Here is a 25570-nt window from a genome sequence, read left to right as displayed (position 1 = left end):
TCAGCAGTTTCCCGGGCCATTTAGCATTTATAAATACACTATGAAAGATCTTTTTTCTTCCCAGGTAGCTAGCTGCCTGACTTGAGTCCTTGCAGATTTGCCATTTAGCACCGTGACTCTGGCTGGTCTGCTGTAAGGGTGGCTTCTTCTGAGGGGGGATGGGGGAAGGAGCCATTCCAAACCCTCCTCAATGCTCCTTCTGAAACCTTCCTGTGTCTCTCCTTACAGATGCATATACATACATATATGTAAGAGATGAGATTTTAGGCTGGAAATTTGTCTTCCAAGGTGCTGGTAGACACCAGCACCTGGCTTTTTAGTGATTGTATTAATTAAATGTTGTTCTCTGAAGTATTTAGTACTTTTAAAAAATACTTTCTTCTCCTGAGCAACATAGCATTGAATTATAAGCTGGCATTATGTGACTTGAAATAGAAATGCTTATAACTGTTACATTGAAGTATCTCTAGGCCAAGAAGATTTTGATATTAATGCAGAAATGATCCGCACAAAACAGTTGCCTCTGAATAACCCACTACAGAATTCTCTGCTGTTCAAGTGCGTTATCCTATTATTAAGTGGGATAATAAAAACATTTTTTTAGCAAATTGCACCAGCTTTTTGCAGCAGTTTGTTTCTTTACATTCTTCACAGGATCTCAGTGCTTTATTGAATTTGTTCTCTCAGTACGCTGTTGAAAAAGGTGGAAATTGTATAAGGAATTCTAAATTCTAAGAGAGCAAGAAAGTAACTGGAATGTCGTGGGAACTCTTTCAGAAAGAGTGATCACCTCCTTTGGCATTTGGACCGTCAACTTAAACGACTGTCTCCTAAACTCTGGTAGATTTAGGTGTGGTGGTTTAAGATGTGACAATTATCTGTTGCGCTCATCTGCTGTGCTTAATCCTTCATCGACTGCTGAAGCGCATGCGAGCTGGCCTGGGGGCTGGAGGCCAGGGGCTCATGTAACCCCTTCTGCCTGGTGGGTCCGTGCAAGGGGGGGCTCTCTGGGCTGAAACTACCAGAGCTTGTAACAGACAGGCTCATAATCATCTACATCTGTTCATAGTAATAAGGGAGAGGAAAAAAGAGATGAGTAGAAATAAAAAAACTGGAACAAAAAACCTGAAGAGAGTCAGGGATGTTGCTTTTTACTGTGGGCTTCCCAACCGGTTTTCCAAGCAGTGTTTCAAAAATGCTGTTTTCAGGTAACTAGTAGCCACATCCATGCTGTGGTACTGATGTACATTGGTTTGTTTATTTCTTTCCTTGAATAGCCCCTTCTTCGCTATCATCTTTTAACACTGTAATGTAATAAGCCTTTTCTGCTGACCAGTGTTGCCTTCAGGCATAATCACAACCTATGCAGTCCAAATCAAAGGCAAGTGTACTCAATTTTGCAGTGGAGGGCTGTAGAGAGGGAGGTAGAGAGATGTTTTGGCTCCCTTTTTCTAAGTTAAACATAGGGTTGCAAAACCTATGTTAGAACTGTGGATGCAATGGTGCGTATTGGTTGGAAACATGAGAGTAATTCCTTCTTCCAGAGGCTGGCTGTGCTGCTTCAGTGTCCCTGCAAGCCCCGGGGAAAACATGTCACAGAGACCACTGCAGCTGTACCAGAATCAAACAGAACACACGTTCTTGTGAGTCAGACCCTCACTGTGTGTTCCTGTTGTGTTTTCTAGAGCTGTCCCAATAACCTTTTTATTGTTCTTGCAATGAAAAAAGGCTTTTTCAAGGAACTGCATATTCAAATTGTGTGTGTATCAAAGGAATAGGAGGTGTACTACTTGTAGGAGATCTTACAGTTTGCTTCACATTTATTCTGCCAGTGTCATTTCTTTTTAACAACCAGAGCAGAGAACTCCGAAAATGGAACTGGAAAGAAAACTGCAGATTTTGGTTTGAAAAGCACTTTGGAAGGAATACCTGTTTCATACTGTTGTGTCAGCATGGGAGCTGGCAGAGCTGCTCCTTCCCTCTGAGCAGCGCTTCACTGCAGTGCTTTTTGGAGCAGACTTATTACCCGACTGCCTGCTTTACTTATGTCCCTCATTTTGGATGGGTCCTACAAGGTCTGTGACATCAGAAATTCAGGCAGAGTTGATTCTAAGAGGCATCCACTTAGAAGAACAAATCATCACACTGAAAATGCTGAGCAGTGTTTGTTTACTGGCTGTAACAGCACTGCACAGTGTGGGTTTTGTACAGAAGCCCAAGTTAGCGTGGTTAGCAAAACAATGCAGCTTCTTAAGGCAGTGCTCTACCCGGTCCAGTTACACTTCAGGAAAAACTAAATAATGTGGAACGTAGTGTGTCTTGCTCTGCTGAAGCTAGGACAAGTACCTCCTTCCCAGTGAGGCCTGGAGATGCAAGTGTTGTTTTGTTATACTTTTCATCTAGCAGAATCCATCCATCCTGTATGCCCCATTTTATTTTTAAATTATAACTTCTGGGGACAAGGATTTTTTCTTGTCTTTTTTTTGTCTGGATTTTTCTAGATTTTAATATCATGCATATAAAACACAAAGTCGGGATTCCTAGGCAGAAGCTTACTAAATATAACAATACAGTATTATTGATCAGGACTTCCTGTCTCCTGTTGTATCTTGAAAACAACTGGCTTGATGGGATGCTTCTGAGCTTCTTTAAAATTATGTACACCAGCTTGTAAGTCTGAAAAGAAGAATAAATAATTCAGATGAGGGGAGGAGGCTTTGTTTATCTTTTAAAAAAATGTTGCAACAAAGTGGTTTGAGCATGCAGCCCATCTAATGCAATTCCAAGTATTTTTAAAATAGAAAACTTACGAGATATTATTGATGTTTTGCCTTGCCAAATAAATATTTCAATGGACTAGTAATGTGGAGCTGCTTTGGAGATATCTCTGCTGGCATTTTCGCTGCAGAACATCAATGCTGGGATGCTGATGTTAGGCCCTCAATCTGACCTGCTGCAAAATGTTTACAATTTTGCATTCTCTGTGTTCTAAAAATGGAACAGCTTTCACAGTCTTTTATTCTCATAAACTTCTCTCTTTCCACACAATCAAACCCAGAAATCAGCTGCTTGCTTTGCCATGCTGACATACAAGCTGCTTTATTTTTCTATTGCATCAGTAATAGGCTTTTCGCAGATTGTAATGGTGCTCCATGGACATAATGATGTTACTCCTTCTTCACACCAGAAAATGGTGAAGCTTCTCTGCAAATTCTGTGGTCTTTACAGTGTAAATCAATAAAATTATTCAGATTAATAGCTTTAATTTTTCAACACTTCAGGTTTTCTTGAAATAGAATATACATTTACGGTCTTTCTGATGTAGTGAGTCTCCCTGTCTGATATATCCCCCCCTCTGGCCTTCTCTATTAGCTCGGCTTTGAAGTGATAGCATACTGCAAGCATTCTGACTTCCATGGTGGGCTGGGAGAGAAAAATAAAAGTTTCAGGGCTTTTAAGCCCTTTTCAACAGTACAATATTAGTGTATTTTCAGTAATACTGAAAGGATGCCTCTGCATATCCATGTGAAACCAAATACAAATGCATTTAAATTGCAAGGTTTTGTTGAAAAATGTGTCAAGAGTGAGCACAATACTGAAGCCCCTCATAGGAAAAGAAATTTCACTTGTCCTTGCATTTCACTGTCCTCTTGCCTGCATTTGGCATTGCTTCTGGGCATCAGCAGTGAGTGTTCAAATGAGGGAGTCTGAAGCGTACCCAGAGGACCAGAAGTCACAAGGATGTTGACAGCTCCAACACAGAAAAGAACTTGTCTTAACTAATATTCTCACACATGGATTTTCTCGCCAACATTACCAAGTGAATTCCATAGAGATGCTCATGTGTGCACAGAGGCTTAAACAGGCTGCAAACTGATGGGGGAAGAACCCAACAAAATTAAAAAGCAAGTGTGTGGTGTGTTTTTGGTTTGCTGTGGTTTTCTTTGGCTTTTGGTCATGGGATTTTCAGTTGCCCTTCATTTAGTGTGCCCTTGTGTCACATTCCTTAGTCTAGGTTGTGAGACTGACAGCACATCCCCAGCATTGTGTTGCTGCCCTGTTTTGCAGTTCAGTTTCGTAGTCATAGAATTGTTTTGACTGGGAAAAAAAAACAAAACTTCAAGATCATCAAATCCAGTCATTAAGTTTGTTGCCCTTTGTGGCTTGGTCTAAACCACAGGGCTCTGTGGATGCTTCTTTCATCATACCTCATGCCATTTGGAAAGGTGACATTGGAAAAGGTGAGTCCTTAATGGTAAAGAAAAAAATTCTGGTCATATGGGTGATGTCTTTGCTAAGCAGGAAGAGGTCTTGTAATGGAGACAGGTCCACAGATCTGAAGGTCAGACCTGTTTTTTGATAGTCTGGCCACCAGAATTAATGCTAAAGAGGAAATGTTATTCGTCCTTGCCTGTCCATTTTGCCAGTGAAATACTGCCTGGCTTTATAATTTCCTTTGGTGGGAGCTACTTTTCACTGATGATACCATTCCAAGGCTAAAGGTTATTAGCACCTTTTGGTCCCAGGAGCACAGCCACATTAGCATTGTGCTATTAACAGCAGGTAGCTGAAGGCTTTTTTCCCTCCTACAGTTTCGGTTTCAGACAGGATTAAGCTTTATTATATTCTTTGTGTAACAATACAGAACATTTTATTTTAAAAGTCAGCATACATCTACTGTAAGTGAAAAGGGGCCATTTTTATTATAATGTAGCTACTCAGGTTAGTTTTTTTGATACATTCACTGGAAGGGGGTTTGTTTGTTGATTCTTCTGTTAGCCTTGAATCTGTGAGGAAAAAAAATGAATTGTGTTTTTTCTGGAGCATATATTTTAAAACTAAGGACACATGAGTACCCTGGGCTAACAAATTATTTCAAGTTGAGAAGAGAGTGGTAAATTAATCTGCTACTTTTTAACGAGATAGGAGATTAGAATTCCTGCATAGATACGCTTGTCTGTTTCTGTGTGTGCTAAGTTATAGGACATGCACAGAACCTCAGCCTCAAAATGCAGTTCTGTCTTGGGGTTCAGCTTAGGGAGTCATACTGCAGTCAGTGATGGTCACAGCTGTACCCATGCTCAAAGGCAAAGGATACAGTTTCCCAGTTATGACAGGGAGCAGAATAAATATTATATCATGGATGTTCTGAGGAACACAATCTTATCTACTTGTATTCCTGATAAGAGTCAGGAGTTAAAAAGTTGGGATTTTTTATCAGTAAATTGGACAAATTTGATCTGTAAGTAGCGGAACACAGAAAGCGTGGAGCACAATAATGTTGTCACTAGAATCAGTTTTCGTATTAAGATCCATGACCTGGATTTGGACCTCAAACTCAGCAGTTAAAAATCTGGAATAGTTTTATTTGTAATTTGTTTGATTCTCTCCAGACATACATTCCTCTAGCTGAGTGCAGACTCTGCCAACCCACTCCAGGCTAGATTGTTCACCTGTTCATCCACCTATGCACATGTTCACCCACTGACACAAATTTGCTATGCAAACAAAAGACATGGCTAGATTTTATAAAAACACGCAAATCTTGAGATTTATAACTTCTGGCAGCCATGACAAGTAAGCAGCATATACATTAGCAGTCCTCAGAGTTATTTGGTATCCTTTCTTTATATAATTTCTTACAGTACATTTTTTAAAAGTCAGTCTTCTTTATACTTGTTATTTATTACTCACAGCATTACTATGACTTCTCTACTAAGCTCTTATTTTCATTGTTGTGTTCAATATTTTAACACAGTAACTGTACTTGGTTTGTTTCCTTGATGTAGATGGTTTTGGTGCTTGTGCTGAGGTTTTTTTTCCACCTTGTTTTTTCCAGTTTTATCATCTGGAAATATTATTAAAGACATTATATACCTTTTCTTCATCCAAAGACATGGTGCATCTGTGGACCTTCAGGGCATATTGCTGAGGCCATCTGGTTTTCAAGGGAAGTGGGGTTGGGTGAGGAATGGGAAAGGCTTTAAAGCAGAAGGAGATATTAGGTTACTTATTTATTATTTGATTAAGGTTTTGTTTTGTTTTGTTGAAGGACAAGGCTGATTGGTACTTTGTTGCAGGGTCTGACTTTTTGTAGTCCTTGCTTTTTCTTGGCTGTTTTTCTGCTGTTGTTGTTTTGAAGTGGTAATAGGTTGGGGAAGCTCTGTGTTCCTGTGTGCATCAAAATAAAGCAATATGGCCCCAAAAGGCTGTGAAGTGACCAATGCTGCTGTCAGTACCAGCATTAAATACTGTTGGTTTGAGCCCTATCCCTTCCCTCCCCTTCCATTTATTGTGAAATACACTGCAATGCGTAAAAAGCTTCAATTTCCATGTGTTAAAAGCTGTTGCAGTTCACTTAACCAAAGTGTTATGCATGAACTGAAAATATGGCACACACTTTTTAGGAGTCTTTTAAGTAAATTCACGGGATAAAGGATTTGTTTCAACTGAAAACAAGAAGCAGCTTGGTTGTAAGTAAAAAATTTGAACTCACATGTTAGAAATAATCTTCTCTAAATTCTAAATTAATTTTAAATTAAAGCAGAATTTCCCACATCAAATTATTGTGGCTTCTTATGTATGCGTTCTGGGTGATCTGTTTTAAACCCAGAACAAGCATCCCTGGAGGGGGTGGGGGTGTGGTAATTGTAGGGAAATTTTCATCCCAGTGCTTCTCCTCAGGGTGCAATCTCCCATAATTGCCCCCCTGTGCAACAAAATCTCCCCCCAGTCCAATGGTTCCAGCCCATAGGCACATCTGATAACCTGTAGCAAAGCAAGTGGCTGTGTTACAGTTATAAGACTGTGATTATCTCATCATATGCTTCTGTATTTAATAATGTCCAAAACACTTACTAAATATTCAATTTATTGTCCGTCTCCTCAAAGGATTTATTTCTTCATCTGTGCCACTGTATTTTAGAAGGACATAAGCCAGCTAAGTGGTACACTTTCCTTTCAAATAAATCAGTATATATGGAGAGGAAAGTGTAGAAGAAGCAATCCCCCCTTGTGATGCTTAATCAGTTCTTGAATTTGGTAAGTACACAAACGGCAGGAGAAGAAACCCTCTAAATCGATTGTGATTTCTTGGGATATTTTATATTTATTTAAAGTGTTTTATCAGTATAATGTATCATTACAATCTTTCTCCTATGCCTTTTCTTGTAAATAAGCTACACATTTGAGAGTGAGGCAACAGAGTTTTTAGAAGCATGGTGCTTATGTTAAAAGCTTGCTTTGGTGTTTTCCTTTTAACCTAATAAAAACATCGCAGAGGTTTACCTAAAAGGAAGAAATTCTGACCCGTAAATTTTATTTTATTTTTCTGTTTTGAAGAGGGCTTGACTAATCTTGATTTTGTTGGCTATTGTGGAACAGCAGGCTACTGTCTTTGCCTCTTTGCCTTGGGATTTTTGATACCTGTGATCAAAAGCCTTTCTCACAAAGCAACAAATGGTCTCACAGACATTCCATCCAGGGCTCATAGCTGCCCGAGTTAGAAAGCGTGTAAGACTGTGTAGCTTTTCTTAGGAAAACATGCTAAAACAAAAAACATCTGTCAGAAGAGCTCTTTGTTTGGAAAGCTTCTTGAAGCTCAACTTGGAATTTCCTTCCTTGGTGGTGGTTAGGTTTGTGCAGTAAACATGAAATGCCCAGGAGTGGTGTCACCTGGGTTCAGCATCTGCGGGGGATGTGGAGGTGTTTGAGAGGCCAGGCTTCCAAAAGGTTTATGGGGCCATGAAACGTGGTCTGAATACACTCTGATATGACTTCATTTTTTGCTTTTTTAAACAGCATACGGTAGAATCACACATCATAAGAACATGGACAAGCAAGGAGTCATGTTATGTTCAGGAAACCATATAGTAAAAAAAATTTAACACCTAAGATTTTATTTTACAAACCTGAAAGCCTGTACCCTAGATTAATTTGTTTGGCTCTTCTTCTGTGCAACAAATCGTCACGTTCTTCATATTTTAATAAGCTGAGTTCCTGTGTACTGCTTTTTTATTCATTTAGAAATGCTTATGGAATTGTAAATTAAGCTATTTTCTGGCTCAGACATCAGTGAGATCATTAACTAAATTTCAAGTGTAGAGCCAAACCTTATTCTGGCTACCTCTGTAATGTTAACGGGATTGCAACAGGTGTGAAAGTTTTTGCATGGAAAAATCTTGATTACTTTGGTTAGCCATAACAGAGAAAGTTTGTTTGACTTTCAAGTCCCGAATAAATTTTCAGGCTGTGAATCTGGAATAAACCTAGGTAGGATGAACAGATTCAGTGACACGGCACTGGAGTCCCTTAAGTGTAGCCATACTTTCCGTTCTTTTTGAAGGCATATCTGAAAGATGAACATGGATTAAAATCTATTCGAATTTAAGAAGTGATATTTTTTTCTCATTAGAATAGCATATTTTGATTTTTTTACCAAAGCAGTGTTTTTCATAGAAAATGTTCCTCTTCTCTGTTCTGAAGAGCAAACCATCCAGGTTTGATGGATGTTTATGGAAAACATTTTCCTGGTAAAAGAGGCAGCATGAGAAGAAGCATGAAGATTACTGTTTGGAAATGCAGTGTGTAGGCAAGGGCACTAACATAATACAGGAGGTTAGAAAAGGCCTATGAAAAGCCCTAAAAATGAAGAAAAAGAAAAAATAAAGCTTGCTTTTGTGGTGGTAGTGTGATTTAGTGGTAATTAGGTATATTATGCATAAACTTCATGATTAATGAGTTGCATTCAGGTGTTAAATAGATTCTGGCACAGGTTTCCCAGGGAAGTTGTGGCTGACCCTTCCCTGAAAGCGTTCAAGGCCAGGTTGGATGGGGCCTTGAGAAACCTGACCTAGTAAAAGACCTTTTTCCCCATGGCAGGGGTGTGGGACTAGATGATACGTGAAGATCCCTTCCAACCCAAACTACTCTGTGATTCTGGATTCTATAGAAAACTATACTTAAGTAAATGTTGTGGTTTTTCCAGCTGGAGATCTGGAATAATATATAGGTTAAAATAATGTTATCAAGGGTTACAAGTCTGTGTAACAAGATGGATCTGATTTTGACATGACTTAACAAAAGTAGTAGTGTAGCAAGAAAGGCTGCAGAGCAAGAGGAGAAAAGAGTATCAAGTGTTGAAAATTATTCTGGAGTTGACAGCCAAAAGTCACCTAAGAAATGGATGATGATCCTGGACTTCAGTGCAGATGCAGAGGAGGCAGGTCTGGAGCATCGTGTAACTATTAATAAGTGATAATTAAAATCACTTTTGAATGAGATTCCCTTGTGAGTGGACAATAAGGCAGTTGAGGACAGAAAGTTGGAATCCCCAAATTAAGCATAAAATACAATTAAGTGAATAGGAGCATGCAAAACAAATGTTCCTTCCATATGCTTTAAGAAAAAAATTGAGAAATAAGCAGCATCTTTTTCAGTTGAAATCGTGGTTATACGCAACACTCATGTTTCAGCCCCTGTTTTTTGGTTTTTTTTTTACAGTAGGATCAAATTTCAAAAGTAGAAGAAACTATATACTGAAGTGCTTGAGGAAATGCTAGGACTAAAATAACTTGCCATCTTCTGATAAATATTTTACATCTACAGTTTATGTTGGCTGCAAAGGAAAAAGCTGTCATTTCACCGTTTAATGAGTTAAATGATATACTGAAATGAATTACATCTCCATTAAGCAGGAAGGAATTTTGTGCAAACCCATTATATTTACATGAGAAGCTCCGTTAAATTGTGTAGGTACTAACAGTGAGTAAAATAAACTATATAAACATGGAAGCAGATTCATCTGGATTTTCAGGGTGATACTGCCTACTCTTTGGAAAAAAAAACCACACACACACACATATATGAAAAAGGAAATTAGAAGACTATATTTCTAGTTCCTTAACTGTATCCTTCTTACTTATTGACATAGGTTCTTTTGGGTGGGATCGTCTCCCTTAACCTCTTGTGCAGCCATCAGGTAACACAAGCATCTCTCTGCCCTGCAGCCACCCCTGACCCAGGCGTAGCTGCTCCCAGCTCAGAGCCTCTCCCTTCTGAGGCAGTCTCACCCATTAGGTGTATCATACTCTAGAGGTGCCTCTCCTGACTTTGAGGCACCTGTCTGTTGTACCTGTTGAAAAGATGTCAGCCCAGTTCTTCACTTCTGCTACATTTCACTGACCTGATCAACTTCTTATTATCCCTTAAATGCATAGTTAAAAATAAAGCTGAGCTTGCATTCTTTTTGCATGTATTTTTAATCAGTGATGCCTGCTTGCCAAGGTTTTTATTTGTCGTAATTCATATCTGATGTTATGATATTTCTGAAATTAAAGTAAACTAGAGTGAGGTACTTTCTAAGAGAAGAAAACTAAGTTTTAAGACAGAGAGAGGACACTGAAGTAATAAAATGGGTTTACTGTCAAAAGAGATCCCAAAGCAAACAATACTGGGAGAGTGTTTAGTCAGTGTAGTCCTGGGAGGAGCTGAGTTGCTCAAGGCATGGTTGTAACTAATTTTTGAAATGCTACAAGTGTAGTTCACATTATAAATAACCATATGTTCATTAAATAACTGAAGAAGGAAAATCTGGGAAAAGTTTGTCCAGACATTTATAGTTTTATTAAAGGGCAGTTGATCTTTTCCATATGATTTTCAGACGAAGAAACTATTTTCATCTCCTGAGACTGCTCATTGTTTCTGAGAGAAGCAGTAAAAGAAAAGAGCAAAGTTATCATCCAGCCTTAAATGCAAAACATGAAAACATTTGGGATTTAAGCTGACTGTTCATTACTTGACATATATCGCTTTTGCTCTATATCAGAGGCCTGTAGCAAAGCTTTGCTGAAAACTTAATTTAGCTTCTTTTTCCAGAGTCCAAAGTTATGGTTCAGCCTGAATAGAGAAGAATATGCATTCTGCCTGCCAAACTGAAGAGCTGTTGTTCACTACATGTTATGCAATTCATCCCCATTGTAAAGAATGTACTGTTTCTCTATTTCAAATTTCTTATTCAGCCATCATCTGGATGTGTACAAAAAAGGATAAGCTTTATAAGAGTAATATCAAATGAAAGTGAATAAAGGAAGAGCAAGAGTAGTTCACAGTGGAAAAAACTGGCATAGATACAGATTACTTTGCAAACAATATTGTAAATGTCAAGCAGATTTTGACAGCTGGTAGGTTGAAGACATAATTTAAAAAAAAAATTCCATACATATAAAGACTGCCTTGTAACATGAAGAACTGGCACATGGCAAAGTAAGAAGGTGAGCGGCATATGGGGCATTAAGGCAGCTGAGTTCCATTGGAAACTGGAGGCAACAAATAGGCTTGTTAGACAAAGACAACTCTAATGGTAGCATGGTGGTGTGTATTTGTTGATTCATGGCATAGCAATCTACAGTAATTAAAGGAAGATTCCTCTCATGCAGTTTCCCATCCCAGCCAGAGCCTCTGTAATACAGAAAAGGGAAGGTGTGACAGAAAAACTGTCTGAAGAAGGGGCAAAGATGCCCATCTAACAGACCCGTCTGTGTGACAGTCCATTTTGGTGGAAGGGAGAAATAAGGTCTTCATACACTGATCCAAATTGTTAGACCTTATAGCCAGGTGGTTTATATTGATGTATTTAGGCATGATCAATTTTTAAGCAAGAATTAGTATTTTTGTCAAACACAGTTTTAAAAAATTACTTTGTATTTATACATATCCTAAATTACCTATAGAAAATCAAGATTAGAAGGTGTATTACTTACATTCTTTAAGTCCAATTTCTGTATCTATTTTTCCGTGTATATATATATATATATATATATATGTATATTTTGCTTTAGTTCAGGTTACAACTACACAGAAAGTTGTCTGTGACCCTACTAAAGAAGAGATTAGTTTGGCAATGTAATTTATTTTGGGAACTGAGCTGTTCATTTATTTCTGTATCTTCGTCTTTAGTCTCTTACTTGGATTTCTCAGGATGCTTTTAGTATAGTTGTACTTACCATTTCCATTTTTAAGATATGCTTAAAAGTTATGCTTAAAAACCAATGTTATGCCAGAATAAAAGTACTGCCTGACACACTGCATCCACTCTGGGCAACTGTTACATCATGAGTGTGTTTTGCTGACTCACAAATCAGTATGAATATCTTAAAAATAAATATTTGAACTTTCACTAGAAATGAAACATTTTATTTGCAGTTGATTGTAAAATCATGGCCTGTAAGTCCTGTTAATTCCTATGCAGAGTTGGGATTCCTGAATTCATTGTTTTCATTGGTCTAATTAAAATGATAATCAGTATTTGCTGCTGGAGTTTTAGAGAAATTAATCATCTCAACTGTGCACCTTGAACTGGCTGAATAGTAAACCCACATTTGGCAACTAGCTTTTGGAGCAGGTGAAGAGCTTTTCTTCATTCCTGCTTAGCAATTCAGCGAACAGCTTAAAGATGAGAAACTGCTTAGGAGATTACTAGGCAGGAAAGCCCCTATTTTCTCTCACTTAGTAATTTTGTTAGAAAACTTAAGAAAGAGAGGCTGAGATATATCTGGTTTAAAATCATGGAGGACATAAGGACCAGAAATATTCAGTCAGTTTTGCTTGTTACAGATAGTTCCTCTTATATGTATTGAATTGGTTCAAAATGCAGAGCTGTTTACTTAAATATTGCTAACATTTCACATAAACTTTTATTAATTGATAAACTATTGTTTCAGAAGATATTGCTCTGTTTAAAGGATGGAAATTCTTTTAACATTTTAACGGAAAGTTCATTTCCATTTTGGAAAAACATGTGGCTCTGTATATAAGAAGGGGTCATTCATTACTTTCTACCTAACTGCTATGTAATCATAGTTAATATAGATTAGCACAAATTATTCCATAGGTGTGTATGTAACACAGCTACATGGTTACTGAACTGCAGCATTGAGTTAGTGTAAAGATTGGGCTTCATTATATATTAATCAGTGTGTACCAAGAAATTCTGAAAAAGTAACAGAAATATCAGTGTTGTAAATGGTTGTGGGGCACCCGAATCTTTTTGGCCAAGATCCACGAAACACACAGGGTGTTGGCCAAAGTGAGGTGGGTGAGCTCTGGGAGGGGGAGATAACAGCAGCAAGGCACCATTTGCACCCCTGCAGGAGGAGGTGAGGCTGGGATACAGCTACTGCTCAGGGCACCTAGAGAAGGCCATGGCTGTTGTGGCTGTGGCTGCCTCTCCTGCCTGGCTTCTTTCCTGCCCAGAAGTGTCCTGTCCCTCCATCTAGTCTTCCCGGGCCAATCCAGCAGCACAGCTCTGGCACACTGATGTCCCTTCTCTGGTTTGGGAGCCAGAGGTCAGCCACCTTTCCTTGAGGCTAAGCAGGTCCTGGAAAGGGACGGAAGACACTCAGAAAACCCAGGTTTGTTTGAAGTTGTTTTGCTGTTCTTCCTGTGATTCATGAATCCAGACTGTGTGCTGTATAGAATGTTTTCTGGATCATTTTGAGGAAGGTGCTACCTGAAGCAGGTTTCCTAGGTCTTGAAGCAAATCTTGTTGCAACAGAAACATTGAAATAAGTTATAAATTAGATATAGACTGTATAGCTTCTCTTCAGGCTACCAGTAGTATTGAGGAGAAAATACTGTTCTAGCTTCTTGAAAAGTTTAATTTCAGCTAAATGATTCAGAAAGTATAGTATCAACAGTAATTTTTTACTTTAAGTGTTTTCAATTGAAATGCTGTCTCTTCCTTATTGTTCAAAGTTGCCATTGTAAAACAGTAAAAGTGTGCATGGGTTAAATTAATGTGTTTTATAAATACCAGCATGAAATCTTTAAACATGAGATGTAAGAGGCCACTTAGAACAGAGAAGGGGTAAAGACTACACAGTTTTCCTCCTCTATGTTAGTGGTTTGGGGGTGTCATCATCACTGTTACTTTATTTATTTAACCAACTGAAATAGCTGTTTGACTTGAGTTAATTTCTTGGCCTGGTAGGAGGTTTGAAGTGCTTCTGCATTCAATACAGGAGCAGTTCATCAGAAAGGAGGAGTTGTTGAATAGACTTGGAAACTGCATCTCCTTTTCTCTGAGTGGATCAAGAGTAGAAGCAGGGTGGCAGGGCAGCCACCCCTTCATGTGCATCTTCATTTTTTTTTTTTGGCTCTCAGGCTAGGATTGCTCTTAATACTCTATTGATTCATTGCAGGAGAAGAAAAGAATGAGAAACTATGTAAACTTGTGGCCAATTTAGAGATTCTAGACAATCCTCAATTATTTGAGACATATGTTTTGCACTGAACAGAATTCAGATAGTATTTATTAAATGCCTTCTTTTGTTTATCCTTCCCTTTTACAATCACTGGTAAAAATTTCAGAAATGCAGTCAAATGCTGATTTTTCTTTGATCCCTGGAACATGTGAAGATGGGATATTTAGGAAAGAAAGGAAGAAGTAGCTGTTGGTTGCTGTCAAGATGTAACAAATCTTGAAATTCATTTGGATTCCTCTGCACTTCCATGCATGTGTATTGTGTTCACAAAGCTGTGTGCACAAATGGTAGGGTGTGTTGTAAAATACAGAAAGGTAGTCTGCTGTTATCAAGAGGAGATCTCTTTCCCTTTTGCCTTACCCATTCTGCCTTCTCCAGTAGTTTCCCAAGCCTAATTCTCTTTCATGAGATATTGATTAACAGCCATGCTGAGTCTACGAGTGTGAGAAGGACTAAAGGGTATTTAATTATTCAACTAGAATGAAGTAGAAGACAGTGCAGCAGCAGCTGTAATGAAAGACACTGGCACTTCATCTCCAAAATATAAGTTGTTCAATAATAACCCAGCAATTCTGTCCCCTTGGTTTGAACGATATTCATAGAACTCCGAAGCCTGGAGTTTTGTAGAATGTGAGTGAAAAACAGTTTTGTATTCAAGATCATTGAGTATTTTGGATATGATCATAGGCACAATGCCAAGTGATTACACTCACATGAAAAGAATACCATTTTATCAGAGGCATAATATTCCTAAAATGAGATTTTCAAAAATGAGGACATGTGCAAGAGTGTTTCTCTGGATAGTTTTTTGTTGCCTCTCCAAATTGTACTTCTGTACATGTATGTGAAGATTTCACATTTGTTGAATACACACGTATGTGAAAATGCCCATTTTGCATGCATAGCTCCAATGTGCAAATGTCTTGTAAATGTAAAATGTATTTGTCTGCTTTTGGCTTTGAATGCTAGATTTTTTTTGTACTCAGAACAAGACATACGAAAATCAAAGGCAGGTTTGCATTCAACTAATAGATTTAAGACAGCTAAAATTACAGGTAAATATTTTGACCCATGATGTACCTGCCACAAAATTACAGCAGGACTTCTTTCTGTCATTAATGCTCCACTAAAACATGTCCAGGTGTGCTTCAGTACTGGAACCATAAGGAGATCATAGACCTGTAGGTTGCTGGGGACTGGGAGAGTACCACTCTGTCCTTGCTTTGATCATACATTCTTCATTAGATACCTACTTTTGCCATGGTTAAAGAAGAGATCTGACTAAAGTGGAAGTTTGACTTAATGCATGAAGTCTGTTTTTATGGGCTTTTAATTTTAAAATTGCATTTTAAGTCATTTAAATATTGTGTATATTATTCAGAATTGTGTTTTGTGGAAAATGTAATGCATTTAAAGTTTAAGATGCCTGAAAAGAATGACTTACATAAACTGGAGCACAAATAACCTTATACTAGGAGACTGTAAGTTGCGTTTTATCTGAACTGAACTGTAAGAAACATCTTTAATAGAATCTGGTTTCCTAAATCAGAAAATAACAATAGTCTTGTTTGGATTTTTGCTAGCATGTTTTAGTTCAACATTAGGAGCAGTGGCACCGTGTCCCCAGAGCTCTTTGTTTCTGGCTTTAATACCCAAGAGCTTGGATGTTGGATCATTCATTTACTAATGAACACAAAAAACACCAGAATGCTGATGTATAAAAGGGTTTTGGTTATGTGTGTTTATTCTCAGTATTCAACTATGGATTGATTTTTAACTCTTGTTTTGGGCGAGTAGGTTAGAAGGGATGGGAAAAGAGAGTAGCTAGTTCTCCATTTTTGAAATTACTTTAGTTTTTAAAAATAGCCCTCCTTAAAAAGTAAGATTCATCAGAGCAGAATTATTTTAAGAGGTGAACTTTACTATGCCTGGCCAATAGATCACGAACCTAAATAATGCTGTTGTTTTACTCATTAGACCTAGAACAACAAGGTTAACAGTGTTGCAATTGCACAGCTGCATATCTATGTATGGTCTCATCAGAATGAGATGATGTAGTATTGTTACAAAATATAAATAATTTAAAAATAACTCTTTGTTACTTCCACAGCCAGACCTTAATTAATTGATATATGATCAGGATAGCTGAAGCCAGTTGCTAAATCTCTAGAGTGGATGATATCTGTCCTGTCCTATGCTGCCTAGTCCTTTAATATTATCCTTTAATATTTATTGTTTAGTACACTTCTGCATGGTTTTTTTAAGCTGATACTGGGCCTGCAGTCTAGGAGTTAGTTCTGTCATTTCACAAGTAACATCTAGTCATAAAACACGTTTAATTTGTATTCGATAGCATTTGCATAAAAATGGTTAGAAGAAGTTTCTCAATAATATAGTGTATTTATTGTCAGTCAATAAATGCATAGAAGCACTTGGTTCTATGCATAAATTCCCTACCATGATAGAAATAATCCTTCCAGTGCTGTACCTTTCAGTTTGATTAGTATTGCATTTACTGAATGGTTAAAGTTACTCAGCCTTTGGCCTTCAGCCGCTGTAGCACGCCTCAGGTGTCAAGTAAATTGTCTCCAAATGCACTGCTTGCCATGTCTTATTGCTTAATTTATTCTTTGAAAGAAGTTTAGTCTCTAGTAGACAGGCAAATCACGAAGCAAAAAAGCATTAGACAGGGGCAAAATATTAGTCTTGTAAAGCTCTTTCAAATGTCGAGTCACTTATCTTTCATAGAAAGTAATAAATATTGAAATTAATGGCATGTTTCTGCATTAAAGAATTTTGCAGAATGTTTGCATCTGTCAGCAGACTCCTAATGAAGTGCCCCTTCAGTAGACCCATGGTGGGTCTGCATTTCCATCTGATGATAATGTTTTAGCCCTGTTTTCCTGGGAAAGAGCAAGCGCAGTGCCTTGGTGGAGGGATGCTTGAAAAATCACCACTGAATTAGAACATACTCATCACCTTTAATGGCAGGGACAGTCTAGAGTGTTTTTTTAGAGAGCAATGGAGTCAATATAATTTTGATGCTTTATTTTTAATGTAATGTTTCTGAAAAGCCACACCAGTACCTCTTTGGGAACCAAGGTACTTTTTCCCTCTGAAACACCCTTCAGTTACATTAATTGTAATAGCTTGACCTTTTTAATAGCTTGACAGTTCACAAAAAAAACCAAGGAGAGACAAGAAGATTATTTAGCTTCTCCATGATGAACTTGGTTCTTCCAGAGGATACATTGCAATGCACACAACAGATACCACTTAGATATCAACCATGGTTTATGTTGCCAGAAGCACATAGTAGTATTAAGTAGTGCTAGATACCTTGATATATCGCTCTTCTTGCATTGTTTTCTATTATGTTGCACCATGTTTGGTGCATGACTTCAGGCTTTAGAGTGAACTATCATTTCAGATTGTTCAATTATTTGTCAATTGGCACTTTAATGAGACTGTATTCTGTTACATCCTGCTGCATTCCAAAAATAGTACGTAGTCTCTTTGGTGCCTAAGCCTAGACTAGTAGAACATGCAGTTTAAATAAATAAGACAGTATGAAGACCCTTGAAACCCAGTAAAAATCTTTAAATTTAGTGATGAAGAACACAAATTTCCAAGTTCAGCATGCTTTTGGTAGTCCTCATTTCATAGCATCAAATCTTCTATGTTTTTATCTTGTAAAATGTGAGTGGGCCTGAACGCAAGTTAATCCAATATTAAGATGTGATAATTATAATGTACTACTTTATTTGTTTCATTTGCAATATTTCTTTTCAGGTCTGCTTTTTGTACAAACAGCATATTCAGGATAGCCTGCTTGAGAATAAATGAAAAGAATTTGTCACAACGAGTCCCTTTTGTTCATGGTTTTCAGTGTGTTTTAAGGAGATCCATGGGGTGTATGTGTAATGATGACTTTCATATCAAACATTTTCCATATTGCAACCATTAGCAACCACAGATAAATTTAATCATATTACTAAAAATTACGTAAATCTGCACAGAATGCTAATAAAGTGAATCATGAATTTTTAAGCTCTCAGAGGCAGCTCTAAAAAGAAATTGATTCATCACTGTGTTATAACAATATAACACCTTGAAATAGACTTTGACTTGGGTGAACAGTATAAGATAATGATTCAGTATCAATACTGGAACGCAGTGGTCTCCATAAAGCAGTTCTGGCTCAGTAACAGGCTTGGTGTTACGTTAATCACTTTAGGATCACTTGGGATCTCTTATGTTCATCTTCTGGTTAACTTGGTGCACTTGCAGCTGTGTATGCACTCAGCGTATGAATATATGAAAATATGAAACCCACCCCTGAATTTTGAGAGTTTTTGTTGGTTCACTCATCTGTGGCAAGAAAATTAAACCCACTTTAGTTGTTTAGTAAGGAAAATAAATGTTGAGACATTTCTCCAGACTTTCACACAGTTTCTCTCTACTTGAAGGGAGGAAATAATGTTTCCACACTTTGATACAAAAGGGTTATGTAGAGTTTTTGTGTATTACAGAACTAATATGATAGAGAACGGTGGCATATGCCTGTAGAAGTCTTGGTGCTGCAGCTGGTGGGCCTCGAAACATAAGCATGGTTTTGCAGTACAGGAATTGACATGAGAGCTACTCTATCACTCAGTAAATCCTGAGCCATCTTGCTGCAGAAGACTGATAATTTATTCATTTTTCTTGATTTCTTTCTTTCTTTTTTTTTTTTTTTTTTTTTTTACACTTTTTCTCTGCAAAATATATGATGTAGGGAAAATGGCAGCAAAGCAATTGCTAATTCTTTATGAAAAATTGTGTAGAAGCAGCAGTATGTGCAGGCAGTGTGCTTACTGGAACTACAAGTAAAAAACCCTATCACCTATGAGTATAATATTTAGGACTCCTAAACAGTTTAAAGTAGTAAGTGGCAATAAATGTATTTAAAGAAATAAGCAACAAATGTAGAGATAAATGTTGTGGCATCTTAGTCAAAATTAGATTTCTCAGAATATAGTGAGGGAAAATTGGGAAGTCTGAGAGATTGGTTTCATTTGCTTTTCATGTTCGGCTCTCATGTACCGAGTTTTCTGCACTGGAAGAAAAATATGAGTCTCTAGAATAATCCAGCTTTTCATTTTATTTTGCAGCCTTGTCTAAGCAGACGAATAATTCTTTAAATGGGAGATTTGCCAGCTGAGAGGAACCTAGAGGGCAACAAATGGGCAGTGATGACAGAATGTCTTGAACGCTGAGAATGTTGTTTTCATTCCAGACTGTTTAAAACTATATTTGTCTAGTGGAAGGTAAAATGTTACCCAGACAGATAACACAAGAAATTTCCTAGGCTTTACACGCATCCACACACACAACACAGTATTTCTATTTTTTTTCTGTAGTCTTAACCCAGATAAATAACACTGCAAAGTCTTGGGCTGAAAACAAATAGTAAAAAAATACGAGTAGAACACAAAACAGTGAAATCAAAGCAATTCTGCCTTAAGGCTGCAGAGATTTCCTTATCTTATCCTGCTGCTTTTAGGTATTGCAGAACATATGGCTTACCTTAAGGGGCAGTCCCTGAACAGTGGGAGATGTTGCATCCCGTCTGTGCTGCAGCAACTGGAGGTGCAATAACAAGGTGAATTGAGGACACGAAGATGACTGTGTTTAAACTCATTCATTGCTGCGGTATGAGGTGGTGTTTTGGTAGGGGAAGTATTTGTTTTACATGTTGTTTTTTTTTAGCTACTGTGTTATGTGCATTATAAAGGTTTGAACACGGATACTGTTGGAGAGGTGATTCTTCTGATGTAACTTGGCAGCCTGTTTCAGGAGTTAAAGCTTTTGGATTTTAGGTATCTGGAAAAGAAATGAAAGGAACAAAACCTAAGAACAAGGGCAGTTCTCTGTATCTCCCTCTTTATTCTAGCAGCAGCTGAACTGGCTGAATAGACTCCTGTTCCCCACTGTTCTCAACTATGCAGCATTTCTCCCACAAGATTTAATTGAGCATGTAGTCACTCTCTAGCCTGATTTGTTAACTATAATCTAGGTTAGTTTAAACACTTTTTAACACCAACTCTCTGAACTCTTTTAATCAGTATCATTTTCACATAAGCAGTTATTCCACAGATACTGTAGGGCTGCAGTGTTCAGCAGTATTGTAAGGGAAGAGTGATTATGAGAAGCAAGGGAATAAGGCTACACCAGTGAAGCTTCTCTCAGAACAAGAAGCATGACTGCAGCCTAAAATTGCAAACTACAGTGGATAAAATGTGAAATACAGCTAGGCTTTGTGCTGCCCTGGTGAAATTTAACTTTTTAATACCTGTTCTCCAAAATTTCTCAGCAGAGCTTCTAAGCCTCTTAGCCTATACCTCATAATTTTCCTGAATAATTTGAAAAGCTGGGACAAAAAAAAGACTGTAACTGCTTGTATCTCACTAAAACACTTAGATCTAAAGTAAACAAAATCTGTAAACTGAAATTCGGAAAGAGTCTTAATGATCCTTTTTTTAAATTCCTGGTATCATTGCTATAATTATTTTTTTACTTCAGTGAATCTTTTGCTATTAGGTTGTTCTTTTCCTGCTAATGTAGTACAATAAAACCACCCATTTTAATAAAGACTGAATATTCATACAACCCAGCTTTAGGCGTAAGTATCCATATACATATACTTAAATTGGCATCAAAGTTAAGTGGCATCAACATCCCTGACATGTTCTATCCTGAAATAAAAAGGTTCTGTTTCATTTAATATAGTGCAATAAAAGCAAATATCCTTCTGTGGAAATACTTGCTCTCACTTTTCATAATTTCCTCAATTTGCAGAAAGAGAGTTGTTTCCAAGATGAAAAGACTGACACGGTTTCCAGAACTGCAGGCTGCATCTTTTTTGTTTTGAAGTCAATGACAATTGCACTCCTCAGACCTTGGGAAAAAATCACCTTACACTGCTGACTGAAGTAGCATCACATACTGGCTGCATAAAACTCAGTGCTATAAAATTTACATGAAGGTGTAGTGTTACATTAGGACATACACCTGTATATGTAATTCAGATCATTGTCCTGATCAGCATGGCTTTCAGAGGTCCTTAATCTCTCACTTTAGCATTTTGAAAAATGTTTTGAAAAAACAGACCTAGGGTACATTGAACAGAGCGAGAAGAATTTATTAAGTAAAGTTAGTGTACAGGGAAGCATTAAACACTGAGACATTTCACGGGGCTGAAATAATAAGAAGCATTTTCCTCTTTCCATTCTTGAGCTCTTTGGTCCGTGCAAGCTTTCAGAAAATTATGTTTGGAGCAACCGACTCAGGACCTTTGGACTTTCATGCTGAAGTAGCAAGGCCAACACAACTTCAGGGAAAAGGAAAGCAACTTAACTATGCCATTTTCCACATTTCAAAATACCTTCTGCCCCCCAGCAAGTTTAACTTAGTTCAACTAGTTAGTTGGAATTTTGAGCCTTGGTGTAGTGGTTTTGCTTTTTGCTTTTTGCTTTTTTTTTTTTTTTTTTTTTTTTTTTTTTTTTTTTTTTTTTTTTTTTTTTTTCCAGTAAGTTAATTACTGACTCTTGATTTAATAATTTTCATAACAGGCTTAGAATCTATGTCTGAACATACCATGAGATAAAGAATATAAACCATGTATTGGCTCATTTAGATAACCATTTAATAATACTAGAATCTTACTGTGTGTCCCTTCAATAAAATACTGGCTTAAACAGCCATTAAAAATATGCAATTTTATTAGCTAAGATACCTCTCAAAGTAGATGGAAAAGTGAGATAAAAGCAAAAGTGGTTAGTTCATACTATTTATGGTATCATAATTGCTTTAAAGCATAGAACATCATATATATTGTGATTATACTTTATTCAAATAAATTCAAGGAATCTATCCCAATCTTGTAATACAAATAAACTTTTTCATATATGTTAATTTAAAAGAGTTGAATTTGGTCTCAGTGTAGAGGCATAAATACCCATATACTCCTGTAAGACATATGATGATGAAACAGCTTATATCAACCATCAGGTTAGTCAAACTAACCAGTGAACTGGACCAAAACTTTAAAAAAATATTTCCCGTAACATGCAGATGATGATTTTTAAGGTTTTTTTCCTGGAATTTCACTTCTGCTTCTTACTCTTACAAGATTTTAAATAAAAAGTTCAAATGTGGTGAAATACCTAGATTACTGACCAACTCAAAGGAGTCATAGAATATTGGTAGAGTCATAGAATGGTTTGGGTTAGAAGGAACCTGAAAATGTAGTTCCAACCTCCCTGCTTAGGCAGGGACACCTTCCACCAGGTAGCTTAAATCCCCATCTGGGCTTCTCAGGTGTGGAAGCTGCCAGACTGGTGCTCCTTTACTGCAGAGTCTGTGTGATGTTTGTTGGAGGCTGTTTTTGTCTGCCTGCTTGGAAATGCTCTTTTTTTCCCCCCACAGTTCTGTTTACTAAAGATGCAGTAATGTTTCTGCTCTTTTTTTTTATCTAGTGTGTTTCTCTAGCCAGTATTCTCAGCTTAATGTTTTGATATCCACAAAGCTTAACTTATTACTGTATGTCATGCATTTTAATTGGACAAGGATTGCAGGTCATATAGTTGAGCTGTAATTTAATTTAATATAAAGATTTTTTTACTCCTGTAGCTCTTCAAGTAATTTAGGTAAAAAGGAAAAGGTAATGTTAGAAGGTAACTGCAATATTAACAAAAACATTCTATGTCTTTAGTCATCTTCAGCTTTGTTGTAGTTGCTTAAACAGCATAAACTTTGATCAGAAAAAACTTTTCATGTTGGATATCTTTGAATCTGTCTGAATTCACTACATAAGTTTATGTCTTTGTGTTTCTTATTAATTTTTTTAACGTAGATAGCGCAACAAGCATATATAATTTTAATATGGAGAGGTTATTATTGTAGGGTCATATGATAATTCAGGTTGAAGAGGACGTCAGGAAGTCTCTGCTCCAACACCTGACCCAAAATAAGGCCAGTTCTGGGATTAGATTGGCAGCTCTGGGTTTGATCCTGTCAGGAGTCCAAAGATGAACACTGAGCAGAAGTCATCTTGCAAGAAATTTCACTAGGCTTTTCTAATGCTGAAGATAATAGTTACTGAATATAGAAGTCTCATTTTCAAGTAGATACATCTTAAGTGTTCTGTTTGTGGATGGATATATTAGGTTACTTCTGGTGTGCTTTTTGGAACAGTCATTCATTTGCACTCGTAATACTGTCTGCATGTTTGCAGTATCTGACTGCTTAGCATGCCATGGTCTTCCAACTGTATGCTGTCTGAAGTATGGCTCCAGCTGTAAGTTTTATTCTTAGATGATTCCTTTCTTCTCCTCAGACTCTTTTTTTCTGCTTCTATAAAAAAACTCCAGAATTTAGCCAACTATGTAGCTATAAAGCTTTTGTATATTTGCCGCTGGCTTAAAATAAAGGGTACAATCTGTTTATGTAATAATTTTGGAAGTTCTTTAAAGGGATATTATTTACCTCAAGAATTAAAGAGCTGTCTAAAATAAGAAATAATTCCCAGGAAATTCAGTTTCACTGACAATATGGCAAGCTTTTTGTCCTGGTTTGAGTCAGGTTAAAGTAATGTTACATTTACTCCCTGGCAAAGATAGATTCTTACTTAAGGAATTCATGACCATGATCTGTTTTATTAAAAATGGCTAAGAGGAGAAAAGATTTTTCAACATTTTTTTCAACATTTTTCAAAAGCCTTCTTTTGATTAGATCTGATGTTCTGCTCAATACCACTGCCTTTCAAAGGAGTGTGTGGAAACAGGAGTGTGAGATGCTGCATTTCATGTGAAAGCATGACTGACAAGTGTTGAGGTTCAATATGGTTTGGGGCAGCCCTTACTCAGGGTACTGTCTGCTCTTTTGTAGAAGCTGAAAATATAAAAAACAGATGAGATGAAGCTGGGAAGGAAGAGGCTGGCTTTGAATGACAGGCTGTTGGCTGGCTGATGTGCACGTGTCACTGTATCTGAGATGAGTTTTCCAGTTTCAGACCAGAGGGAAGGAGTAGGTGGACAGAGAATGTGAAACTGAGATTTGTGCTCCTGGGATCACACGAAGGCATCTCCAACATCTCAGTATTTAATAACCTGCTAGGTACTTTACCAGGCAGTGACACCTTTGACTGCATTTTCAAAAATAAAGTAGTAGCTGAGTAGCTGCTCTTCCTTGGCCATGTTCTGAGATTCACAAGCTAAATGTGTTTGCTTCTGAGCAACTATCTTTCAGTTACTACTTTCACTGCTAAATATTTTAGTATAGCTCTTGTAGTCACTCTTTGAAATTTAATTCATACTGATGGCTGTCTTTCCAGGTAGAAGGATGAGGTTTAACTTTAGCTTGAAGTACTACTTTAAAGAGAATTTGTGAATGTTGACCATCAGCTTTAAAACAAGCATATTTATTAGGCTCATGCATGAGTAGTACAAGCAGTCATTCCTACTTGGTTTATTGTTTTACTACATCAAGATTTTCGGAGTCCCTGATGAGAACATCCAGGGGATATAACCAGATTAACAACAGTTCTGCTCCGTATGGGGCCTAGTGATTCCAAGCCAGAATAATGGTTATTGACCACAGTAGAATGGGTCTAAAAGATAAGCACCATTTAAAACCCCTTTTTCTATATCCTCTTACTGGCTATTACCAGCTTTATCCCTTATTTATTTCTTGTCGCACAACTTGTTATAGAGGAAGCATAAAAGTGTAACATTGGATAATTTATTTTTTTTTTTTCATAATTTAAAAGAATTCAATGAGAATATAGCACTTCTAGAATTATTCCATTTCAACAGCATGGCATATTTGGGAAGACTTTGCCTACAATCCCCAAAATCTTGTCCCCTGCAGAAGTCCACCTATTGAGGCCTGTATGGAAATGAAAACCACAGGGATACAAAAATGATAGGTTTCATCACAAAATTAGAAAATTCTGCCCAATAAAATAGAAATTTTTTTTTTTACTCTTACAAGAATTCTTTCTAGCAGCTTGCAAAATGCAGGGCTATGGCAGCGTGATGTTCAGTCAGTGTCTTTTTTATATAATTCAAACAACTTTAAAATTTATTTTGTCACCTATCATTCAGAAGGTACAAGTAATAAATAGTATGGAGAAATATTGGCTTGATGGCTATAATCAGGACATCTTCAGGAAGAATACCCTGAAAACTGTCCCCTTACCCAAACTTCTGAAAGCTAGAATGGCTGGAAGCCTTCCAAAAGACCTTTCAGTGTTTGTGTCTCCCTGT

At 37.3% G+C, this 25570-nt stretch overlaps 1 protein-coding gene across 3 annotated transcripts in view; it reads left to right on the top strand.

Moving 5' to 3' along the window:
* Window positions 1-25570, top strand: part of TBL1X (transducin beta like 1 X-linked) — a 201411-nt gene that overhangs the window by 73946 nt on the left and 101895 nt on the right. Inside the window, exon 1 of one of the 3 annotated variants that reach the window (XM_030446181.1) lies at window positions 13144-13409. The exons of the other annotated variants lie outside the window; for them this stretch is intronic. The gene's annotated coding sequence lies outside the window, so the exon portion shown is untranslated. Of the gene's footprint in view, window positions 1-13143; window positions 13410-25570 lie in introns of those variants that run through there. 3 annotated transcript variants of the gene reach the window in all.

The sequence above is a fragment of the Calypte anna genome, chromosome 1 (genome assembly GCF_003957555.1).
Source record: "Calypte anna isolate BGI_N300 chromosome 1, bCalAnn1_v1.p, whole genome shotgun sequence".
Lineage (NCBI taxonomy): Eukaryota > Metazoa > Chordata > Aves > Apodiformes > Trochilidae > Calypte > Calypte anna.
The sequence above is the reverse complement of the archived record's forward strand: the minus strand, read 5'-3'. Positions and strand labels throughout refer to the sequence as shown.